The 23,627-nt window shown below is 44.5% G+C and overlaps 1 protein-coding gene across 4 annotated transcripts in view; it reads right to left on the bottom strand.

The window, feature by feature from the left end:
• Positions 1 to 23,627, bottom strand: part of PRICKLE2 (prickle planar cell polarity protein 2) — a 343,425-nt gene that overhangs the window by 268,840 nt on the left and 50,958 nt on the right. The window contains exon 1 of one of the 4 annotated variants that reach the window (XM_055079950.1): positions 22,708 to 22,879. The exons of the other annotated variants lie outside the window; for them this stretch is intronic. The gene's annotated coding sequence lies outside the window, so the exon portion shown is untranslated. Of the gene's footprint in view, positions 1 to 22,707; positions 22,880 to 23,627 lie in introns of those variants that run through there. 4 annotated transcript variants of the gene reach the window in all.

Here is a 23,627-nt window from a genome sequence, read left to right as displayed (position 1 = left end):
CTCATCAGGGTGAGAATATGAGGTGGACAGGAAGCAATTTGTTGTGGGCATCTGGGTTTTAGCCTCCTCCAGATCCATTCCCACTTCTGGTGATAGCACCTAGGTTTTCTTCTGAGGAACCACCCTTCCCCCACTCTCAGTTTATGAGGCTTGAGTAGGCTAGGCAGCTCCCATCCCAGTACCAAGAAGCCAGGATTGGCCAATCGGTATAGCTCATTGACTTGGCCAGAGAGTTCAGAGATGGGCATGTGCCCCACCTCAGTACAAGGAAAGCCGATCATGTGACTCTTGCAGGAAGGACTGGAAAAAGAGAACTCCCTTTCCCTGGGATACTGTGTTAACAGGATTACGGCTGGGGCTGCCTGGAGCCCTCCTGCCACCACAAGAGGAGGGTTGGTCTGGACGAGAGGGAAAGCAGAGAGAAAGAGAGATGCCCGCTGCAATCATCACACCCCTCCCCACTTATTAATCAGTTACATGAGCCAATATTCTTCTTTGTATCACTCACTTGAAGTTAGGTTTCTGTTCACTGCAACCCAGAGTGATGTGATTTTGAGAAAGGGGGAAAAGAAACACTGAACACTTCCCTTTGTGAACTAAGATTCTGCCAGCATGGGTCCTCAGGTTTTCAGGGGACAGAGGTGCTTGCCAAGGATCATCCACAACAATCTCACCCACCTCCCCTTGCAGTCAGGGGAGGGATCACTTACAAACCAACTTGCAGATGTCAGGAGGCATCTGCAACAAGAGAATGGAGATTTTCTGTGTAGGGTTAGCTTGTAGTACACACAGCCCCTAAGTAACCAGTCCAGCCTCCTCTTCTACCTTCTATTTCCCACGACTCTGACTTGCCAGGCACACAGACCAGCTTTCTCTTCCCTAATTCACAGCAGGCTGCTTCATGGTGCCACACAAACGCACTCCCACTCCTCCTCTTGTAATAGGAGAGAACAAATGTGACCCCATACTGCATCTGTTTCTTTTACTTTAACCTTTGTATTCCATTGCTTTTGCTTCCCGTGAAGAATGCTGTCTATAGCCCGAAATATACAGGGTAGCCCATTTTCAAGGCTCTGACCTTTAAGGGTATAACACTTTTCCATTCATACAGAGATTCAAAGTTACAGAATAGAGAATAACATTTGTCTTGCTGGAGGCTTTTATAGGAACATCATGACCTGACCTACGCGGTCAGCTGCAAGAACAAAGGATTCCTACACCAAGAAGTCTGCAACAATCAAGAACACCCCTCCCTCACCTTGCCTTTAAAAATGCTTTGCTGAAACCCTTCGAGGAGTCTGGGGTTTTCTGGGCATGAGCCACCCATCTCCTTGCACCACCCTGCAATCAACTTTTCTCTGCTCTAAACTCCGACGTCTCCGTTTGTTTGGCCTCGCTCTGCGTTGGGCACATGAACTTGCATGTGGTAACCCTCTAAGACCCACAGCTCAGAGACCTACCTTCCAGGCAGCGACTGTGGCCCTAATCGTGCATTCCCATAGTAAGGACACGTTGCAGCAGTAGGTACGGGGCACCATGTGATTTACACTGATGCACACATGTTTTTAGCCTTCCTCCCTCTACGGACGTAGGTTCTGGCTTCGTCAACCTGGTTTTCCACCTCTACCTTATACCCGCCCTGGCCCCCCCATCTGAGGCCTGTGATCTGAAGACAGAAGACGGTTTGCGCTATTTCTCCAGGAGTCTAATTCAGGCCTTTGTGAAGCTGAATTGAGAGAAAGTGGGGGAAGGAGAAACTGAAGAGATGTAGGGGAGGCGGCCAGGGCAAGAGTGTTTGTGAGGAATTTCTAAGGAGTCTGGAAGAGAAAGACGGAGGGCAACTAACAATGCATGACGTTAAGTGGATGCGTGGGAAAAATAGGTTTTTTTTAAAGGACTGTTTTCAAATACCTTTTCACATGTTTGTGAGAAGCAAGGAAAGAATGGATGCTTTTTTGAAACTACCTTCAGCTGTCAAAGGGTGCTTCTCTGATGACAACACCTCTCCTAAACACATGGGCTCTGCAGGCTCGCACACACACCCTTCACACATACACATTCACACAGAATTGTGCACAGCCCATTTCAGGTCCATTTCCCTCCTTAGACGGTAAGTTCACCAAGATCAGGGAGCACTTCTTGGACTATTACAACGTAGCTGCTAGAGTTCAGCACAGAGCAGCTCCATACACATCCTTTTTCTGGCCAGTGTTTCACCTGCTCCTTGCCACAAGGCTGCGAGGAGAAGGGTGTTATAGATGAGGGAAGGACCGTTCCGTCAAAGAGAATAAGGACCCGGTAAGTAGCAGAGACTACCTGTAACAAGGAAGAAGAAAGCTGACTCCATATTGGATCTATTCCTTTAGCTCTAACCTTTGGGCTCTGTTGCCTGTGCTTAGTCACGCTGGCTCAGCACCTTTGTAAAAGAATGTTGCCTACAGCCGAAAATATACATTATAGCCCATTCTCAAGGCTCTGACCTTTAAAGTATAACACTTACCCATTCATATAAAGATAAAAAGTTACAGAAAAGAAAATAACAATTGTGTTACTGCAGGTTTATAGGGACACTGTGACCAGACCTACTTGGACAGCTGTAAGAACAAAGGATTCCGGCACCAAGAAGTTTGCACCAACTAGCCACACCCCCTCCCTTTTTAGTATAAAGAAAGTCTGAATTCTAACTTGATTAAGATGGTTCTCTGGGACACCAGTCTCACTTGCCTAATAAAGTCGCTGTCCTAATAAATTTGCCCCAACAACTTGATTTGTTGGCCTGTGGTGCGGTGAGCAGTATGTGCTTGGACTCGGTAAAACATACCTACAGTTCTACATCAACTTTCCAGTAAACTATATGGTGACCTTCTACAAATATTCTAGAACCCAGATAGTACTAAATACCAACATGTGGACCACTGCTGAGTCTCCAGCCAAGACTTTCTCAGGCACCATATCTGGGTAGTCTTTCATAGGTTAACCAAGGACGTGGCTAACAGCTGTTTTCTTCTTTTCCTTTTCTTTTTTTGGTTTCAGAATAGAACCTTGTACCAATTTTCAACCTGAGGATAGGTTCTCTTTATTTGTTCCTTCCTTCAGGCAGCAAGAGTGCAAGCACATTAAGAGTTCTGACCGGGCTTCCCTGGGGGCGCAGTGGTTGAGAGTCCGCCTGCCGATGCAGGGGACACGGGTTCGTGCCCCGGTCCGGGAAGATCCCACGTGCCGCGGAGCGGCTGGGCCCGTGAGCCACGGCGGCTGAGCCTGCGCGTCCGGGGCCTGTGCTCCGCAGCGGGAGAGGCCACAGCGGTGAGAGGCCCGCGTACCACAAAAAAAAAAAAAAAAAAAAAGACTTCTGACCAACAGGAGCCCCAAAGTCCGACATAATTCCTGGCACACAGTAGGTGTTCAATAAAGCCGGGATCATTCCAATGTGTACCTAAGTTCCCACGTGTCCTGTGTAAGAAGTCTCCACTCTTCCAAGGGTTTTCCCGAGAAATGACTTTCCTGCCCATTCCCACAAACCATGGCAAAAACTGAAACAGGAGAAAAGAGCCACTAGCTTCCCCAGCACAAAGATGCAAGAGGAAAAACTGAGTTGTGACACTAGTGGGATGAGAACCAGACCTCATCTGGGGACTGGCTGTCATTTTCATGTGGCTTCTGGCCAACCCTTAATAAAAGTCAGAGCTGCACTTGATCACCACTGGTGTGTCTTCTTTCAAAACACACTCTTGGACTGAAGGCCAAAGAAGGGTGGTTGGGTTTCAGAGAGCCTCTGTCTTCCCCCATGATTCGGTTGGGTCCTTCACCGCACAAGAAGTGCCCAGCGGGCTGGGCTGCCTTTCTCAGACCACCACCCAGAGTCAGGCTTTGAGGCCTGCCTAGCCACCCACAGTGCACTGGGGCTGACACTCTGTGCACAGAGGAGATCCAGGACCCTCAGGGTTTCTGCCTAACTCCCCCCCACCCTAATATATGCCATAACAACCAGGCCCAACAGGGGCGGCCCAACACACACATGGTTAACAGTGGCACACCTGTGAATGGTAGGCCAGAAAATGATTTCTACAGTGAAAGCACTTAAAAAAAACTGAAAGCAACCAAAATATTTCAATTTACCTTATGTGTCAGTCAGGGGTCTCCAGAGAAGCAGAACCAGTAGAGTATCTATATATCTGTATGTATCTATAGAGAGAGATGTATTTTAAGCAATTGGCTTGCACAAATGTAGGGGCTGGCAAGTCTGAAATTCATAGGGCAAGCTGACAATTCAGATGAGGGTCAATATTGCCGTCTTGAGTCTGAAATCTGTAGGACAGGCCAGGAGCCTGGGCGGCTTTCTACGTGCCAGTCTGGATGCATAAATTTTTCTTTCTCAGTCTTTTCTCTTAAGGCCTTCAAATGACTGCATAAGGCCCAGGCACATCACAGAGGACAATCTGCTTTACTTAAAGTCAAGTGACTGTAAATGTCAATCAGATCTAAAAAATACCATCAGAGCACCAGCTACTCTAGTCTTTGACCAAACAACTTGGCACCACAGCCTAGCCGAGTTGAAACAATTAAGTTAACCATTACATCTTAATTCAACATGTATAATTTAGTGGCTTTTAATGTTCTTTGGACTATGGGGACCCTTCCCCTTTGTAGGTTTTGGAGGTATATCATAAAATTCATCCGTTTTAGGTATACAAATCAAAGATTTTTAGTAAGCTTATCAAGTTACCATAATCCAGTTTTAGGAGACTTTCATCATTGCAATAAGATCACTCGTATATGGGGGTCCTTTTGAAAATCTGATAACTCTAGCCAGAACAAACGTGATCCACAGGTCGTTTATGTGTAGCATCCAAGACTTACCAGTGGAAATATTTTTAATCACAACTTGCATATATGCACACCTTGGGATAGAATTCCAGGCATCATATATTCCTGTAAGCTTAACTTAGGTATGTCCAGGTGGAGGCCCCTCAACTAAGATAATCTCCACTCCGGCACTTTCATTCTCAGTCTAACCAGTGCAGCATCTAGACCCCCATGACCTAGAAAAATGGATGCTTCTCACTTATAAAACTGCATCCTCCTTCCAACACATCTCTCTGTCTCTAAATGTGTCTACTTGCGCAACCATCCTCCAACCCCTGGCCAGAGGAAACTTCTAAAATGCAAACTGGCCATGCTTAGAGCCTTTCCAAGGTTTTCCTCATCACATCTGGTATCAAATCCAGAGGTTGGTCCTAAGATTCTCAATCATTTACACCCAGCCCTCTCTGCTATGGCTCCTGGCTATTTTTCTGGCTCTATCTCTGTCTGCTCTGCCTGGTACATCTCACTTTATCAGCCCAAACTGCTCGTCCTCCCTGCTCTTCATATGGCTAATTCTACGGAAACACCTGACGCTCAGGTGGGGTTAGGTAGGTGCAGCTTCCCTCTGTCCTAGATATTCAGCACATTTCTATTATGGAACTTACCATGTCATATTATAACACCAAGCTTCCATCCCTCTTTACCCAACTGCACTGCTCCTTGGAAGCTGCAGGCAGCCAGCCAGCCAACTAGCATTTACTAATCCAGGAAGCAGAGAATCAGGTTAAACCCTTAATCACAGCAACGATATTCTTTCCAGGTCTGACTGTCTGTGGCCGTGGAATTTTCCTGGAATGTCCTTTGTGGTAAGGAGTAAATACCACTCTAGGAATTATCCTAAAGAAATAACAAGTTCAAAAAGACATGAGTACAAACACATACAGAGCTATGGTTTGGAATCATGAAAGAAGAACCGCAGCAACCTTATTCTTTCATCTGGAAGGGAGGGACCAGTGAGCGTCTAGTTATAGGGATTTGGTTAAATAAATCATGATACACAGGATGCATCGAAGACTACGCTGTTAGTAAAATGATTGTACATATGTACTGATATGGGAAGTTATTATAATTTGCCATTTTTTCAACAAATACTAACACTTATACAGAGGTACACACATTTGATATTTTATATAAACAGACATACAAATATACACACTTACAAATATGCACACCCACACATAGTTTAGAAAGCAAGAATTTAACAGTGGTTAGTAGACTTACGAGTGGGTAGGTAGCATTATGAGTGACCTACAGGTACACTGTGAAATATCTTTTCCCTTATCCCTGTGTTCTAACCACTTACAATGAACACGTGATGCTTGTGAAGAGAGTGCACAGTGGTTAAGATGAAGGGCCATGTGCAAGCCTAGACTCAGCTACTTCCTAACTGCACGACACTGGTAAATAAAATCTCTTCCAGCATCAATTTCCCCATCGGAAGAAAAGGGACCTGCACCCCCAAATCGTGCCTCTCTCAAAGCACTGTGGTGAGGTTTATGTGAGGTGCTTCATCCAGATGCTGGTACAGGCAGCTCTCAAGTAAATCTGCACCTTTTAAACATAAGTAGAGTTAAAGAGAGAAACAAATGTGCACATCACGTTCTTTTGGAAGATGTCACCATTCCAAGCATTGCTCTTTCGCATGTGAAGTGTGAGACAGCCCCGTTGGGTTGGGTAAATGGGTGGGAATGGGTAGCCAATTGTCAAAACACCCGCCTTCCTGCGTGATTCCAAACAGGACCAAGGTTCTGTTCCGGAGGCTTCTGTAACACTGCAGGTGAGCCTGTGCTCTGACAAGCAGGTAACCCAGAAGCCATCACTGTCCTCACTTCCCCCCCACAAGAAGATTTTGTTTCTCATTAATGTGCCCCAGCAGCTGGATGTCCAGCGGGTCCAAGGCCCTTGTGCGGCTTTAGACCACAAGATGCTCATTCCTACCAGCTAGGGAGGGAGACAGGGAGGGGGAGGGATGCTGGAGCGAGGAGAGAACTGAGTGCCCACTACCAGTCTGAAAAAGACAGAAATCAACTGGGTACTTCAGGAATCGATGCTGCCCCTCTGCCTTGTGCCAGCAATGGAGGGGCAAGGAATCTGGTGTAAGGGCCATCACAGTATCTATTTTTCACGCCAAAATAATGAAACCATATTCATCTTCTCTAATAGATTCATTCTTTTTGTTTTTGTTTTTGTTTTGCGCAGTACGCGGGCCTCTCACTGTTGTGGCCTCTCCCGCTGCGGAGCACAGGCTCCGGACGCGCAGGCTCAGCGGCCATGGCTCACGGGCCCAGCCGCTCCGCGGCACGTGGGATCCTCCCGGACCAGGGCACGAACCCGCGTCCCCCACATCGGCAGGCGGACTCTCAACCACTGCGCCACCAGGGAAGCCCTCATTTATTTTGATCATCCAAACTATAGTTGGTTTCCTGCAATGGTTATCTCTCTTATCAAAACCGTATTTTTGCCATATTTTCCTCCACAGTATTCATGACAATAAGCAATTAATAATAAATAAATATATATAATTATTCGTTTACTTCTTTATTGCTATCTCCAATGACCCAGGGAAACTAGAAACAGAACAACATGTATCCAAGGACATGCATATCCCAGGAAGGACGTTCTTTTTCCTTAAATGACCATGGCATTCGAGGCACCAAATTTTTTATTATAATCCTTCCAACTGTTCCCGTGACACATCTACTAAGTGGTTGAGAAGGGGTAACACTGTCCATCCACTTGTCTTCAGTCTGCCAAAGGAGAACTATGGTTTCCTATATCCTGACATGAAACTAATCCTCTGATGGCTTTTTTAAAATGTTTGTTGCATTAAGGCCCTTATTTTATTTTTTAAATTAATTTTTATTGGCGTATAGTTGATTTACAGTGTTGTGTTAGTTTTTGCTGTATAGCAAAGTGAATCATACAGCCACTCTTTTTTAGATTTCCTTCCCATTTAGGTCACCACAGAGCACTGAGCAGAGTTCCCTGTGATACAGTAGGTTCTCATTAGCTATCTCTGATGGCCTTTAAACCGGTTCTAGCTGCCTGCATCAATAGCTGTTGCCATCCTGTCTGCCTTCTTCCTAATGACAACAAGTTGGATCGGGGGACAGCTAACACTGAAATTCAGAATACAAGGCTTTTAAAATTGTACGGTAGGCTTTCTAGCATAAGACTTACTCTAAAGCTTCATGTCCCACTACTTAGGAAAGTCTGAACTTGAACTCCAAGCTGTACATGGAAATTCAACAGATATTTAAGGAGTACTGACTGTGTGCCAGGCACCGCAAGAGGAGGTGGCCATTTGATCTTGGATAAGGCAGATAAAGATGCTGCCTTCATGGAGCTCACATTCTAGTGGGGGTGACAGACGAGAGACAAGGAGACAAATAAATGAACAAAACAATTTCAGGGGGAGGCAAGTGCAATGACGGAAAGAAACACAGTGAGACGACAGAGCATCTAAAGCAGAGGAGGAGACATTAAGGAGAGTCCTGGAGGTTAACAAGGAGTGACCACGTGAAGGGCTGGGAGAAAGGCAGGCCAGGCAGGGGGACCAGCAAGTACAAAGGCTCTGAGGCAGGACCAAAGTTGATGTGTTCAAGAAACAGAGAAGGGCTTCCCTGGTGGCGCAGTGGTTGCGCGTCCGCCTGCCGATGCAGGGGAACCGGGTTCGCGCCCCGGTCTGGGAGGATCCCACATGCCGCGGAGCGGCTGGGCCCGCGAGCCATGGCCGCTGAGCCTGCGCGTCCAGAGCCTGTGCTCCGCAACGGGAGAGGCCACAGCAGAGGGAGGCCCGCATACCACAAAAAATAAATAAAAAAAAAAAAAAAAAAAAAAAAAAGAAACAGAGAAGCGGCCAGTGTGGCAATTAAACGCAATTAGACCAGACATCAGAGACCATTTCAGATGGACCCAAAGAGTCAAATTCTCCACTGCCTCCGAAAATGAGGGAAAACAACAATAATAACACCAGGAATGGCAGGTGAGTTCAATCTGTGCCAAGCATCATGCGAAGCACTGCACGGGCACTGTGTCAGCTGACCCACAAAAATCCTGCAAGGTAGCTGTTATCGTGCCCAGTTTTCAGATGAAGCAACCTAAACCTGGAAGGGTTAATAACTTGTAACTTTCACATAGCTACTGAGTGGTGGTAGAGCGTGGATCAGAACCCAGACAGTCTGAGTCCCGGGTCCTCCTCTCCCCCCATGAGCTCCACCCTAAACGATGCCTTCTCCCTGGACACACACAGAGGCTAACTTAGGTCTCACAATAACAGTAACTTGCCTTCACTCATCCATAATCTGGGCAAAAATCAAAACACTTTAGATGAACAAGGCAAAAAGACAAAAGCCATTAGTTCTGATTTTTCTAGCAGCTCTGTGCAAGATTCTGCTCGCCACCCACGTACTCTTTTATTAAGCTATAATAAGCCTCGGATGAACACTGTTGCCATAGGTGAAGCTTACTTTAACATATGGTTGATCCAACCAAAGAAAAACGTGAAAAATGCAATTTAAAAATCCCAATTTGGTTTTGTAAAAAACAAAACAAAACACTGATGGTGTTTCTGGTCTGCTGATGCATTCCACATGTTGGGGTATGGAAACATGTCCAAGGGTCATTTGCTGAACTGATAACAACGGCACTCAGCCCCCATGGAATTTTGCTTTCAGTGTTTGGTTTGATGCAATTTACAAAAACATAAAGAGGTAACCTGTGGTTTTGTCAACTTGGTTAAGGGCGATGTGTTTCTAACTTGAAAGCTAGCTGGGATGTTTCACTGGGAGGACGCAGCTACTCAAATACCCTCAAATTGCAGGCTTTTTTCCTCACTCTTAGAGCAGGGGTACTCTTCTATAAAGCTTCTCTGCTGGTGGAGGCAAAGAAGCAGGGGCAGAGACAAAGTAACAAGGAAGTGATCCAGTTGGGGCGGGTAGGGACGGGGAGGACTCAGAGCTTCCTCCCGGCTATGACTGAAATTAACCAGCAGTGAACGCCTGCTTAATGAGCACTTGGTTTGTGTCAGGCAGGGTCAAGTGGTGGGTGCTCTCTGATGACATGGACGTGTGGGCCTCGTGGGCACTTAGGCTCCCTCTGTTCTAGTCCAAAGATGAAGTGTTTCCCTTGACCAGTCTAGTCCAAGGACATCCGTCAGCCACGATTCCCAAACGCTGGTCACATGTATTCCCCTGTGAGGATATCTATTTCCAGCCCACAACCAACCACCATTGCAATTTTTACCTTTATGTACACACCACTTATTCTATTTAATATTGTTTAAGCTTATTAAATTATTTTAGTAAGTTTACTCTAACAGGAAACTTTATATTTCCATAGGAAAACCAATACACGTTGCTGGAAACGTAAGCTAATCATTTCTTTAACAACATACAGAAATGTCCAGAATAGGCAAACCTGTAGTGATAGGAAATATTTAGATTAGTGGTTGCCAGGGATTGGAGTGAAGGGGAATTTGGGGGATCATGGCGAAGGGGTATGGGGTTTCCTTTTGAAGTAATAAGAATATCTGAAAATTGACTGTGATGTTGGATGCCCAACTCTGTGAATATACTAAAAGCCATTGAATTATACATTTTATTTTTATTTATTTACCTATTCTTTACTTTTTGGCTGCATTGGGTCGTAGTTGCGGTGCGCGGGCTTCTCTCTAGTTGCAGTGTGAGGGTTTTCTCTCTCTAGTTGCGGCACACGGGCTTCTCTCTAGTTGTGGTGCTCAGGGCTCTCTCGTTGAGGTGTGAGAGCTCGGTAGTTGTGGCGCGTGGGCTTAGTTGCCCTGCGGCATGTGGGGTCTTAGTTCCCTGACCAGGGATCGAACCCACGTCCCCTGCACTGGGAGGCGGGTTCTTTACCACTGGACCACCAGGGACGTCCCCTGAATTATACACTTTAAATGGGTGAATTGTGTGGGATGTAAACTGTTTCTCAATAAAGATGTTTCTTAGAAAGTCAATATAAGGCCCTCACTTAAAAATAAAGACATAAAAGGAAAGTGATATGTTATTTAAAAAAATAAATGTCAAACAAGGTCATGAAATTCAATTTCACCCTGCAGTCTCCCTGCTGACAGCCCTGAGGACCTACATTTTCTGTTAAAAAGGGATATATATATATATATATATATATAAATATATATATATATATATAAATAGCTCATACAACTCAACATCAAAAAAAAAATACGATCTGATTTTTAAAATGGGCAGAGGAACTCAATAGAGATTTTTCCAAAGAGGAAATGCAGATGGCCAACAGGCACATGAAAAGATGCCCAACATCCTAGTAGTCAGGGAAATGCAAATCAAAATCAACATGAGATATCACCTCACACCTGTCAGAATGGCTATCATCGAAAAGAACACAAATAACAAATGTTGGCAAGGATGTGGAGAAAAGGGAACCCTACTACACTGCAGGTGGAATGAAAATTGGTACAGCTACTCTCAAAAAAACTAAAAATAGAACTACCACATGACCCAGCAATTCCACTCCTGGGTATATTTCCGGAAAAAAAAAACAACCCACTAATTCAAAAAGATACATGCGCCTCAATGTTCATAGCAGCATTATTTTCAACTGCCAAGATATGGAAGCAACCTAAGTGTCCATCAACAGATGAATGGATAAAGAAGATGTGGTATATATACACAATAGAATAGTACTCAGACATATAAGTGAATGAAATTTTGCCATTTGCAGAAACATGGATGGACTTGGAGGGCATTATGCTAAGTGAAATAAGTCAAACAGAGTAAGACAAATACTGTATGGTATCTTTTATACGTGGAATCTAAAAAATACAACAATCTAGTGAATATAGCAAAACAAGAGGCAGACTCACAGATATAGAGAACAAACTAGTGGTTACCAGTGGGGGACAGGGAGGGCCAGCATAAGGGTGGAGGAGTGGGAGGTACGAACTACTGGGTGTAAGACAGGCTCAAGGATGTACTGCACAACACGGGGAATAGCCAATGTTTTCTAATGACTCTAAATGGAAAGCAACCTTTAAAAGTTGTACTAAAACTAAAAAATAAAATAAAATGAAAAAAATTTAAATTCCATTGCCCCCCCCCCCAAAAAAGGTAAATTCACACTGTGATTCAATAGTAATATCCACAAACCATCTAAAACATCTTGCTCAGCACCAGCACCAAGGAACACATAGTCACACAAACATTATATTAGGTCTGGAAGGGTTGGAATTTTGGTTGAGAAATTGCAGTGAGTTACAAACTAGAATTTCTTAGAACAAATAAAGTCTTTAGCTTTTCTCACCAGAGTCAAGGGCGTAATTCATCTCCCTAAACCTCAGTTTCCCCGTAAGAGGAAAATATAAGTCTTAAGGTCATATATATATTTTTATACAAGCTTATCATTTGTACATTCCTTCAACCAATATTTATGGTTCCTCTCTTAGGGGCCAGGCACTATACTAGACCATGAGTACACAGAGGTGAAATACTCAGAGCTGGTCCCTGTCCTTATGAAGTTGATGTCCTACAGAGGAAAACTCCGTGCAGATATAGCGGATTATAACACTTTATAAAAGGATGACAGAGTATTAAGTGCTATGAAGAAAAATACATCAGGTTAATGGGATGGAGGGCAAGTGACAGATGGCGGGGAGGGGTGCTGTTTAATAGAGGATTCTCAGAGGAGTCCTTTCTGAGAAAGTTGAGTCTCCACAGAGCCCTAGATGAATTAAGGGGACAAGCCATGCAAAGCCCTGGTGGGGAGCAGGCTGGGAGATTTGGTGTATTCAAGGATTGGGAAGAAGGGTGGTGACTAGAGAATAAGCATCAAGGAGAAAGGCCAGTGAGCAGGGCATTTGGGGCCTAAATGCTCATGTCTTGGATTTTACCTTCCGTGTGAAGGGAAGCCATGAGACGGTTCTGAGGAGGGAAGGAGTTAGGATTTTAGAAGGCCCCCTGCCTGCAGCGTGAATGCGCTATAAGAGGTAAGAATGAAATCTGGGAGCCCAGGAAGAAGCCTCTGGCAGCAAGGCAGTGAAAGTTGGTAGCAAAGGGCACAGCCAGAGCGGCGAAAGAGAGATGGGTTTTGAAGGTAGAGCTGATCAAAACTTGCCCATAGTTTGATGGCGTGTATGAGAAAAAGGAACAAACAAGGAAGATTTCTAGGTTTCTGGCCTAAACAAGGAAACAGATGTCAGATATAATTGTTTAGAACAGGGTCTGGCACTGAGAAAGTGCTCAAAAAATATTAACCTCATCAATCTCGTTATAACCAACACCATTATTACAACTTCCATCACCCCCACCACCAAAATCATTATAACTACTACCATCACCACCAGCACCACCATCAAGAGCAGGGGGTATATGGCAGGAAGAGCAGAGGAGACCACACAAGAACAAGCACAGGTCAAAGAAACCTGCATCCAAATCAAGACGTCCTTTCTGGACACAGGAAACATTTACCTGTCCTGGGACGTTACCCAAGTTGTAGGGTCTAATGCATTTCTACCACTCTCTCCCCATCCCATCCCATCCCATCCACATATTTATATAAGCTTCTTTTCACGTTACAGCTTCTTCGGGACTCCTGCCTTTACTCTCAGGCTTTCGCCTGGCCCCGTCCTAGTCCAGCCTCTCTGTGGAGCGCGCCTCCCCTCCTCCCATGCCAAATGGCCTGATGTGTCTTCCAAATCTCCTGACATGTGCATATGGGACATTCACTTCTCAAATTAGTATTTCAGTGTCTACAAAATGCAGCAATGTGCTCAACACCAGCACTGACCTACAGCTGGTCCATTCTATAAATGGAATCTCAAAAAAAAAAAAAAAAGCATTAATTGCATTTGCAAATGGCTAACCCCTAAATAACCTTATGCCCAAAATACATCCAAGACTCTTGGGTCTTCAGTGCCACTTAGCTTTCTATCAGCTGACTTTTGAGAGAACACCTCTCTAGGGTCAAGGAAAAGCATCTCCACTTAGGTACATATCAGGATGAAGGTCAGTAAACAGATGGGACAACCAGTTCAAGGAGAGAGAAGCAGGCACAAGAAGCCTCCTCATTCTGTGGGTGAGCCCTGATGGTACCCAAAGGTGTAATGGGAGATACAACTATTTCCATTCTAGCAAACCCAAAATGTATGCTAAACAGATTGCCAGCTCTTGGAAACACATGGTTTAGCATTTCCTCTTCAAACACTGCAATGTTACATAATGTGATTGATCTCAGAATCCGAACATAAAATCCTAGAACAGGAGAATTCCAGAGCTGGGGTCCACTCTTCTACTTCCGGACAAGAAAGAGTATGTCTACCTCATGGGAGGCGAACTTAGCAGCATCTTTCTTTGAACTTCACTTGAAAAACACTAATTTGTTACCGCTAAATGCTCATGACCGCTTCCAAAGTAGAATATGAGCTGGCAGATGCTATTTCATCAAGTCTCTGGCCAGTCCCAATCGCTTTCTTTCCTGTGTGAGCTGGTCAGTGCACCAAAACCACTTTGCTAAAGAGAGCAAATCCTTTCAGCCAGGACCAAATCCATGGCAGTATTTTGGGGACCTGTATGAGCGTGGGGAGGAAAGAGGAATGATGACTTTTATCCAGTGAACAAAACTCCTTATAATTAGGTTGGTGGTTTCTATGGTAACGAGGAGCTGACTCTTTTATTTGAAATAAAAAATAGCAACACTCCAGCTGTCCTTGCCGGTCCGGACGCTCCAAAGCAAACGAGAGATTTGATTTCACGTTTGCAATGACTGCCGAGGACTTTAAACCGTGTATTTTACTTGCTGTCAAGTTTTGGTGAGACACCAAGTCCCATTCCCCTGAGAAAACACGTGTGAAAAACAGAAGCAAAAAACCACCAAAGCAACATTAGGTTCTCCCTCTGCAACTGACAGGCTTCTATTTCCTTCTTCCCAACTGTCATAAGAAACCATCAAACCAGTTCCTTGAGGAAAAGTGTTGTTGATGGTTCTTCGTGAAAAACCACTGGAGATCTCCAAAATATATTTCCACATTTATAATAACAGCAACCACTATTACTGGGGACTTTATTAGGTGCCAAGCACTATGCCAAGGATTTTCCCTACAACATCTCATAAAATGCTCACGGCAACCCTATGAGACAAGTCTTGTCCTCACGTCCGTTTTACTGATAAGGAGGTTTAAGAGGTTAAGTACCTTGCTCATCGCCAACAAGAGCTAAAAGTCTATCCCTATGGAAAAAGCCTATGTATCCTTATACTATTTTGCCTTTACTGCCATTTCATAACCTACATCAGGAAACATCATTCACCAGGTGGGGACACTGTTCAAAATATCCCACAGAGGGCTTCCCTGGTGGCGCAGTGGTTGGGAGTCCGCCTGCCGATGCAGGGGACGCGGGTTCGTGTCCCGGTCCGGGAAGATCCCACGTGCCGCGGAGCGGCTGGGCCCGTGAGCCGTGGCCGCTGAGCCTGCGCGTCCGGAGCCTGTGCTCCGCAACGGGAGAGGCCACGACAGTGAGAGGCCCGCGTACCGCAAAAAAAAAAAAAAAAAAAAAATTCCCACAGAGGACTGTCAACCTTAGAGGACTTGCTGGCTCATCTCTGGGAAGGACCTTATCCTTCCCTCCCACCATTCCATATGGTGCCAGCCTACCTGGGAATAAAGGAAATCATGACTTCCTCTTTTTAAATTTTATTTATTAAAAAAAATTTGGGGGGAGTATAGTTGATTCACAGTCATGTTAGTTTCAGGTGTACAGCAAAGTGATTCAGTTATACATATACATATATCCACTCTTTTTTAGATTCTTTTCCCACATAGGTCATTACAGAGTATTGAGTAGAGTTCCCTGTGCTATACAGCAGGTCCTTATTAGTTATTTATTTTACATATACTAGTATGTATATGTCATTCCCAATCTCTCAATTTATCCCTTCCTCCCTGGTATTAGAAGGACCAGCCCGTAGTCTACACACGACAGTTAGGAAGGCTGAGAGGATGGTGACGGTCACATCATGAGAGGGTTAGGAGCGCAAGGGGGGCGTGCACTGGGTGCTGGGAGAACCAGGAAGAAAAGAGAGGTATCCACTGAGGCCAAGAGGCTGGGAAGGCCTATCACAGAAGGTAACACTTGAATTAAGTCTTAAAGAGAAAGCGGACAGAGAGAGCCTTTGGGGCAGAGAACATAACTGCATGGAAAATTCAAGGTCAGAGAGGAAAAAAAGACCCCTGAATTCACCGAGTCTTGGCAGTAGGGCATGACTGGGTTGGGGCAGGAAGTGCCAGCAAGGCCCATGACATGAAGGCACTTGCCTGTCTCAGCGGGCTGAGGTCAGTCAGTGGAAGAGGAAAAGAGGGAATGACACATCTTGGCAGGTGTGTGCTCCCCCCACTTCATGATATTCTAGAAATGTGAATTAGTCTGAAATTCCTTTTGGTTGTACCCAGCTCTGGGGGTGGAACCACATGGACCATGGAATTATAATCATTACCTTTGATTATCTGTTTACATGACTGCCTCTACCAAGAAACCACAGATTCCCCTAGAACAGGAATTTTATTCATTTTTATCTTTACATTGAGTCAAGTAAAGGACGTGGCATACAGCAAAAATTTAGCAGATGCTGACTGAATGAACAGAAATGGTCAGCAAACATCTGTTCTTTGAAATATACAAATATTAATATTAATTACTATATTAATTACTATGTATCAGCCGTCACTGTGTGCCAGCTGCTGTGCAAAGCACTTCACATACATCATCTAATTTAATCACCACACTGGCTCTGCGTGGAGGGACTGGACTATATTAGCCTCATTTTATAAACACAGAAAGTGAGGCCTAGAGGGGCAGGTGACTTGCTAGTCAATGGCAGGGTCAGATTTAGAGCCACGGTGCACCATCACACAGCCCTCCTGCAGCAGGCTGTGGGAGAAAAACCGATTTGACTGATTACCGAAACAACAGACATTCACTGATGTAAGAGTGCTGGGCACACAGTAGGTGCACCATGAAATTCTATCTACTGGAGCAGTGATTAAACACCTGCTGTGTGCAGCGTGCTGGGGTATTTTCAAAGATCAGTATGGAGCGTTCTTTGCCCTGAAGAGCTCCCAGCCTGCTGATGACTTGGGAACTCCTGCAACCATGACTTTGCAAGTGGGGGGAGGGCTGTGGTTTCTGCAGTGAGAGTCAATCTCATTTAGAAAGAGAAAAACTGATTCCTTTGGAGGTTTTTATAGCGGTCCTTTGAGTTACGTTGCCAACTTCACACATCTTTTCCTCTTTTCAGCAATAAATTGAACTTGAATTAGCTTTGGGGTGCCATGCCCTTCTCCCTCTGCTCAAGCAGTTTGGGTGAGGCTGACCTTACACACTGATTCTGGATATGTGACCCAGATCCGGCAAATCCGGGCATTTCATCTGCATGGCCACAGTTCCAGGGGAGGTACACATTCCAACCAGAGCCAATCCCAAGAATTTTTTCCCGGAGCTACCCAGAGAGCCAGGGTCTTGGGGGAGTGGGGCAGTATGAGAAGTGGTTTAACAATGGACTACCATCTGATCCACAAGGGTGGAGACAGTCGGACAGTAGAGCCAAGTGACAGAGAGACTCGTGTCCTAATAATATTCCTTGAACCTCTACACGCAGCCTTGCCTGGGTATTTCAATGTGCTCAACTTACAAATTCTCGGTTTTGTGCATAAACCGAGTGACTGGTCTCTGTCACTTGCAACCCAGAGTCCAGACAAATACAGTTCCACTCGAAGGAAGAGATGGAGAATGGGGAATAGTTACAAGTGTTGGATGAAGAGGAGTTGAGGAAAAGAGGGAGGGAGAGGTTATGCTCAATTACTTACGAGGGTTCTTTTTATTTGTTGCATCAAGGCACATTCTATGGCATGGCATTAAAACCCCCATTTGAGTCCTCCATATGGAGCGTTTACTTAATTACTGCTTCTGTGCACTCCAGATTCACATCCTAGGTGACCAGGAGGACTTCGTGCAGCTTGAAAGGAAGATGAACAGGACAGAAATTCATTCATTTAATAAATATTTATGGAGCACCATCATCTCTGCACAGCACTGAAGTTGACATTTGCTGAAAAATTATCTCATTTACTTCAAAGGGGACTTCAGATATCTTTCAAGTTCATTTTCACTGATCCATAAGGCAGTTAAGACAATTAAGACAGTCAGGGCACTTCCTGCCGTCTATGCACTAGAAGGATTTTTTTTTTTTTTTTTGGACTGCTAAGAGTGGTCAATATCTATTTGGAAGTAAAGTGTGTGAAAAGGAAGCGTGTGAAAAGGAAGGAGAAAGGGAAATTGACTGGATGACTGAGGAATGCTTTCTGGAAAGAGCAAAGATATCCTTAAGACAGAGTGGGAGAGAGACCATGTTAATACCCAAGTTAGAATGGAGAGGTGGGGCTGACGGGGGTTGTTAGAAATAATACAACTGATGTGCTTGGTCCCGAGGAGCTAAACCGGATGCCCCAGGGATCAGCCCCCAGGAATGCGCATCCTCTCCAGGTCACCAGGTGGTTCTTCTGCAAACTAAAGTCTCAGGGCCATGATGCGAGACCCTAGGGTCCAGAGAACCATTCTGCATCCGGACTTTGAGGAAGAGGCAGCAGAGCTCTGAACTTGGCAAACACAGGCAGTCCTACCAATATTCAACGCTGAAATGAACACCTAAGCCCTATTTAGAGTCCGATGAAGTCATCTCGAGGCAGCTGCTCCGAAAGACAGGCCCCGCTGTTTACAAACCTCTCGGAATATAAATTAATGCTACAGCCTAAAGAATTTACATGCCTGCAGAGATGGCAGTCACAAAGGTAAAAAAATTCCTTAACGAAGTAACGATCTACAGGCGAAAAGTCTTAAGCTCCTAAAATTTTCTCTTTCTTTCTTTCTTGGCGAATTTTACTTGTTCCAGCAACGGTAAACGAACAAATTAAAACAAACACACCGGGCTTCCCTGATGGCGCAGTGGATGAGAAACTGCCTCCCAATGCAGGGGACACGGGTTCGAGCCCTGGTCCGGGAAGATCCCACATGCCGCAGAGCAACTGGGCCCGTGAGCCACAACTACTGAGCCTGCGCGTCTGGAGCCTGTGCTCCGCAACAAGAGAGGCCGCGATAGTGAGAGGCCCGCGCACCGCGATGAAGAGTGGTCCCCACTTGCCACAACTAGAGAAAGCCCTCGCACAGAAACGAACACCCAACACAGCCAAAAATAAATAAATAGATATTTTTTTAAAAAAATAAAAAATAAATAAGACAAACACACCAACCTCTTGCCTCAAAATGCAACAGCTGAGGGGCAGTATTTTATAGCAGCACTGTGCAACAGAAATAAATTCCAGTCACATATGTGATTTAAAATTTTCTACTAGCCACATTAAAAACTAAAAACAAGAAAAATTAATTTTAACAATATATTTTATTTAAACTAGCAGATCCAGAATATCACTGTCATGGGTCATCAGTATAAAAATTATTAATGGGATAGTTTACTTCTGTTGATCACACTGAGTCTTCAAATTCCCACGTGACTTTGCACTGAGAGCACATCTCAATTAATATGAATCACATTTCAAGTGGTCAATAACCATATGTGGTGAGCACTTAACCATACGGGTCAACACGGGTCTGTGGAATGGGGATGGTAAAATGTCAAGTCAAGATCTAACTTTCCACAGGACTTCCCTGGTGGTCCAGCGGGTAGGACTCCACACTCCCAATGCAGGGGGCCTGGGTTCGATCTCTGGTTGGGGAACTAGATCCCGTATGCATGCTGCAACTAAGAGTCCAAATGCCGCAACTAACGAGTCCAAGTGCTGCAACTAAAAAAGGATCCTGCATGCTACAATGAAGATCCTGCCTGCCGCAGCTAAGACCCGTTGCAGCCTAAACAAATAAATAAATAAATAAGAATAAATCGTTAAAGGAAAACCCAAAAACCTAAATTTCCTAACAAGAATTGAGATGAATATATTTGAGGAAAAAGAAAATGAAAGCAATGAAACTACGCAGCAACATCACTGAAGAACCAACTAGTATTCACAGATATTTTCTATATTACATTTTTTTAAAAGGCTACAAAAATCATGTCCATCGTAAGTGGAAAGAAACTAGACTAACACCCATCTCCCTCTTTCCACGGATTAACAGAATCAAAGTCTTCCATACACTTTCCTCATATCTTATATTTCAGGTTCCACTTGAATTTGATGCATTATCTCCTGGGCAGAAGTCAAGTCGTCTTGGAAATGGAAATGGAAATGGAAATGGAAAACTTCAAGTCACTGAACAGGTAAAACAGAATCAAGCCTCATGGAACAGGGTGAAAAATATTCTGTCCCTCAAACACAGAAGATCAGAAGAGAATCAGAGCCTGACATGCTGGGGCTAGAATCCTGCCTTAGCCTTTTGTGGCTAAGTGATGATTTCAGGCAAGTCACTTAATTTCTTAGTGCCTCAGTTTCCTCACTTCTAGAATCAGGACAATCACTGTACCTACTTCACGCCGATCTCATGAGTTACTGCTTGTAAACATTTCCAAAGATGCACGAGGGTTCATGTGCATGACATCCACATGCCATGAGGCACAGGGTAAGTACTCAATACAGGGTAAATGACATTATCAACATTTTATTAAAAGCGCTCATGGAGAACTTATTACCAGGGCCGGGACCGAGTGAGGCACTCCCTTGGATGCAAAATTTAAGAGGGTACCACAAAACTCGGCGATGCAGAAAAATTATGTTTCAATGCAATGTTTGTAAGAATCACATTTAACGCAACACAGTGGACAAGGAACAAAGCACCTACATTTTATTGGGTTGGCCAAAACGTTCGTTCGGGTTTTCCCGAATAAAATAAAAACAAGGTCGGTGGCACTGATTTTTTTTCCCGTTTTGTCTCAGGCTCCAGCATGGCTCTGCACAGTGCTGTTAATGTCCAGTCTTTATTGATAATTAATTGAATTTATCCCAAATTTTGATATTTTGTTCATGGGCCAGGAGGGTGGAGGGAGATCCCCAACCCCGGGTCCTTGAACTCAGGCGGCGAGCCCTTGGTCACCTAGTGCCTCATGTCACCATGGGGCATGACAAGGAGAGCAGAGTCCCAGGACAAGAGTCTATAGAACTGAATCTAGGGTCAAGCTGCCTGGAAACAATAAATGTTGTATATTTCACACGATAAGGACCTTCCTGAGGGCACATCCATCCATCAACCTCCAAAAAGAGTGAGAGGCACCAGGCAAAGGCTTGAGTAAGCAGTCAAGCCTACCTTGTCAGGAGGAATTTTATTTTCTCCCCCTCTTCCCTGGAGGCCTCCTTACACAACAGGCCTGTCTGAAGAGACCTGCCTTCCCTTCCCTTTCCTTTTTTAACAACAACAGAGATCAGATGCCGCAGAACCTGAATCGCCTCCAGACAGAGACGATTTAAATGGCAAATAAATACAGCATGTGGGAGTAATCAAAATCAGCAAGATGCAAAAGCCCCACTTCGAGCCCAGGTTATTTTAAAGCACGAGCAGAACTGTCAATGAACTGTACAAGAAAGATGGGCGCAAAAAGCAAAGACAAAACCCCACCACCAGCCTGGCATCGTGAGGATGCAAAGATATTTTACATTCTTTCTCACCGGAGCTGAATCTTTGACCGACAGGGAGGCCTTGCCTCCATGGCCCTCGACTCGGTCTTAAGTTTCAGCAACGTAACTTTGCTACACTCAGGCTTCAGAGGTTGAATGTCATCAGAAAGCTGCTAAACACATACATAAATGTATTCTTTCCACAAATCTGGGCCTTTTACAGTTCATTTCAGAAGGCTCAACTGCATCTTCCCTTTCAGTGTTGGGAAAATGTCTTCTTCCTACTGGCTCTACATCTGATACTTCAAAGGAAAATAAAGGCAAATCCACACAACATCCAAGGATGTGTTTCAGCAATATGGTTGCCTCACTCTATCTGCCGTCTAATTTGGTCCGGGCTCTTTTGGCCTAGGGAATTCTGGGAGGTGTGATGTTTTCTTCGTTGACTATACAAACTGTCCTTGGTCTAACTACTGCTCACAAGTTGTTTCCCAGGTGGGCTTAAGTGTCACCATGAGCCCTACATCCGAAGAACAAAACCACAGTTTGTGAGGACTCCAGCTCTTAATCCAAGTAAGGTGACCAGCTTCCATCTGCGGCTTTTCAATGAAGTCAGTACAAGCTCATCGGGATCCGATCATCTCAATCATCTTTTAAAAACGCTCTTTTCAACTTCCCAAGCATGAAGAAAAACAATTGATTTCAATAGTTTAGATTATTTAACTCTTAGGCACTGAAAGAAAACTCAAATTCCCTCTTGTATGGGGCCACTATGAAAGAATGACATATTAACACTTTTCTGTATGAAATGCCCTTCATATCAGGTTAGTGTCCAGAATGAAATGTTTTAATTTTCATTTAACTATTCACAATAACATATCTTTGTAACATAGTACAAGAGACACACACATTCCAAGCTATGGAGGAAAAACTTTGGCAGAGAGAAGTGAAATTTTACCCCGAATTATGAAGAGTCGGGAGTGCAACTAAACAGAGCACCTAGATCGTTTTCCTTCTAGTCATACATTCTCCACTTTCATCCATGCTTCTCGGAAGGGGCTTCATGTATATTTTTTGAGAAGTTAATAGAGGGAAGGGGAGGGGAAGGGGAAGAGTGGATCTATGGCCAAGTAGGTTTAACAAAATGTACTAGAGCCCCCTCTAGAAAATATGCGACACATGTTACTATATTAAAAGTTCTAAGTCTTGCAATAAAAAATTAAAACAAATTGATAAATTCTGACCTCTTTGACACAGTGTAATTCGAGACTGTCCAAGTAGTGGAAGCCTTTCCACTTTCACGTTTATGCCATCTCTGTCACATCCCGATTGGAATTTTCCCACGGAGGTGATCTCAAATAGGCTCCTACAGATGCGTCGTGTAAAAAGAAAACCATCTATAGCAAGCCCCCTTTCCCAATGGAACAATTACTTCTCCTAACTTTTGAGTCTCTAAGCCTCAGTTTCCTCAACAGGAAAATGAGGATCATAAATTTCATTCTCCTAAGGATGCTGCGAGGATTAGAGCGGATAATCCAATCAAAACACTTGGCATGTTAAATGGCAGACAGTTGGCCCTCAGTAAAAATTAGCTGCTGGTCACAGGGAACTCTACTCAATACTCTGTAATGGCCTATATGGAAAAAGAGTGGATATATGTATATGTATAACTGATTCGTTTTTCTGTACACCTGAAACTAACACAACATTGTAAATTAACTACTGTCCAATAAAATTTTTTTAAAAAATTATCTGCTGTTGCTGCTACTATTACCGCCAAGATATTCTGAACTCTCACCCAGGTTCATCGTAACAACAAAAGCATGTGCCTGGCTGGATGTACACTGTGCTTTGAGCTGTCCCCAGAGATCCAGCCAGGCATAGGACCGGCCCCTGTCTCTCTGTCTACCTTCCCTTCCCTATCAGTCTACCCTCCCTTCTCCACCCTGAGGTGCATCTCCTTTCCCATCCAATACCACTTCCTGTGTACAAACCTCCCAGCGACCCCTATTTCCCTCTGGTCCTCCAAAGCCTTCTGTAGGGACTTTGGAAAGAGAGCTCAAGACATGGCTTAGAATCACATGAGAACAGGAGGCAAGGATCCAGAATGAGCCTCTCCCAGTTTCAAAAGAGGAACAAATTGAGGGATATTATATTTCAAAGG

The sequence above is a fragment of the Physeter macrocephalus genome, chromosome 18 (assembly GCF_002837175.3).
Source record: "Physeter macrocephalus isolate SW-GA chromosome 18, ASM283717v5, whole genome shotgun sequence".
In the NCBI taxonomy this organism is placed as follows: Eukaryota; Metazoa; Chordata; class Mammalia; order Artiodactyla; family Physeteridae; genus Physeter; species Physeter macrocephalus.
The sequence above is the reverse complement of the archived record's forward strand: the minus strand, read 5'-3'. Positions and strand labels throughout refer to the sequence as shown.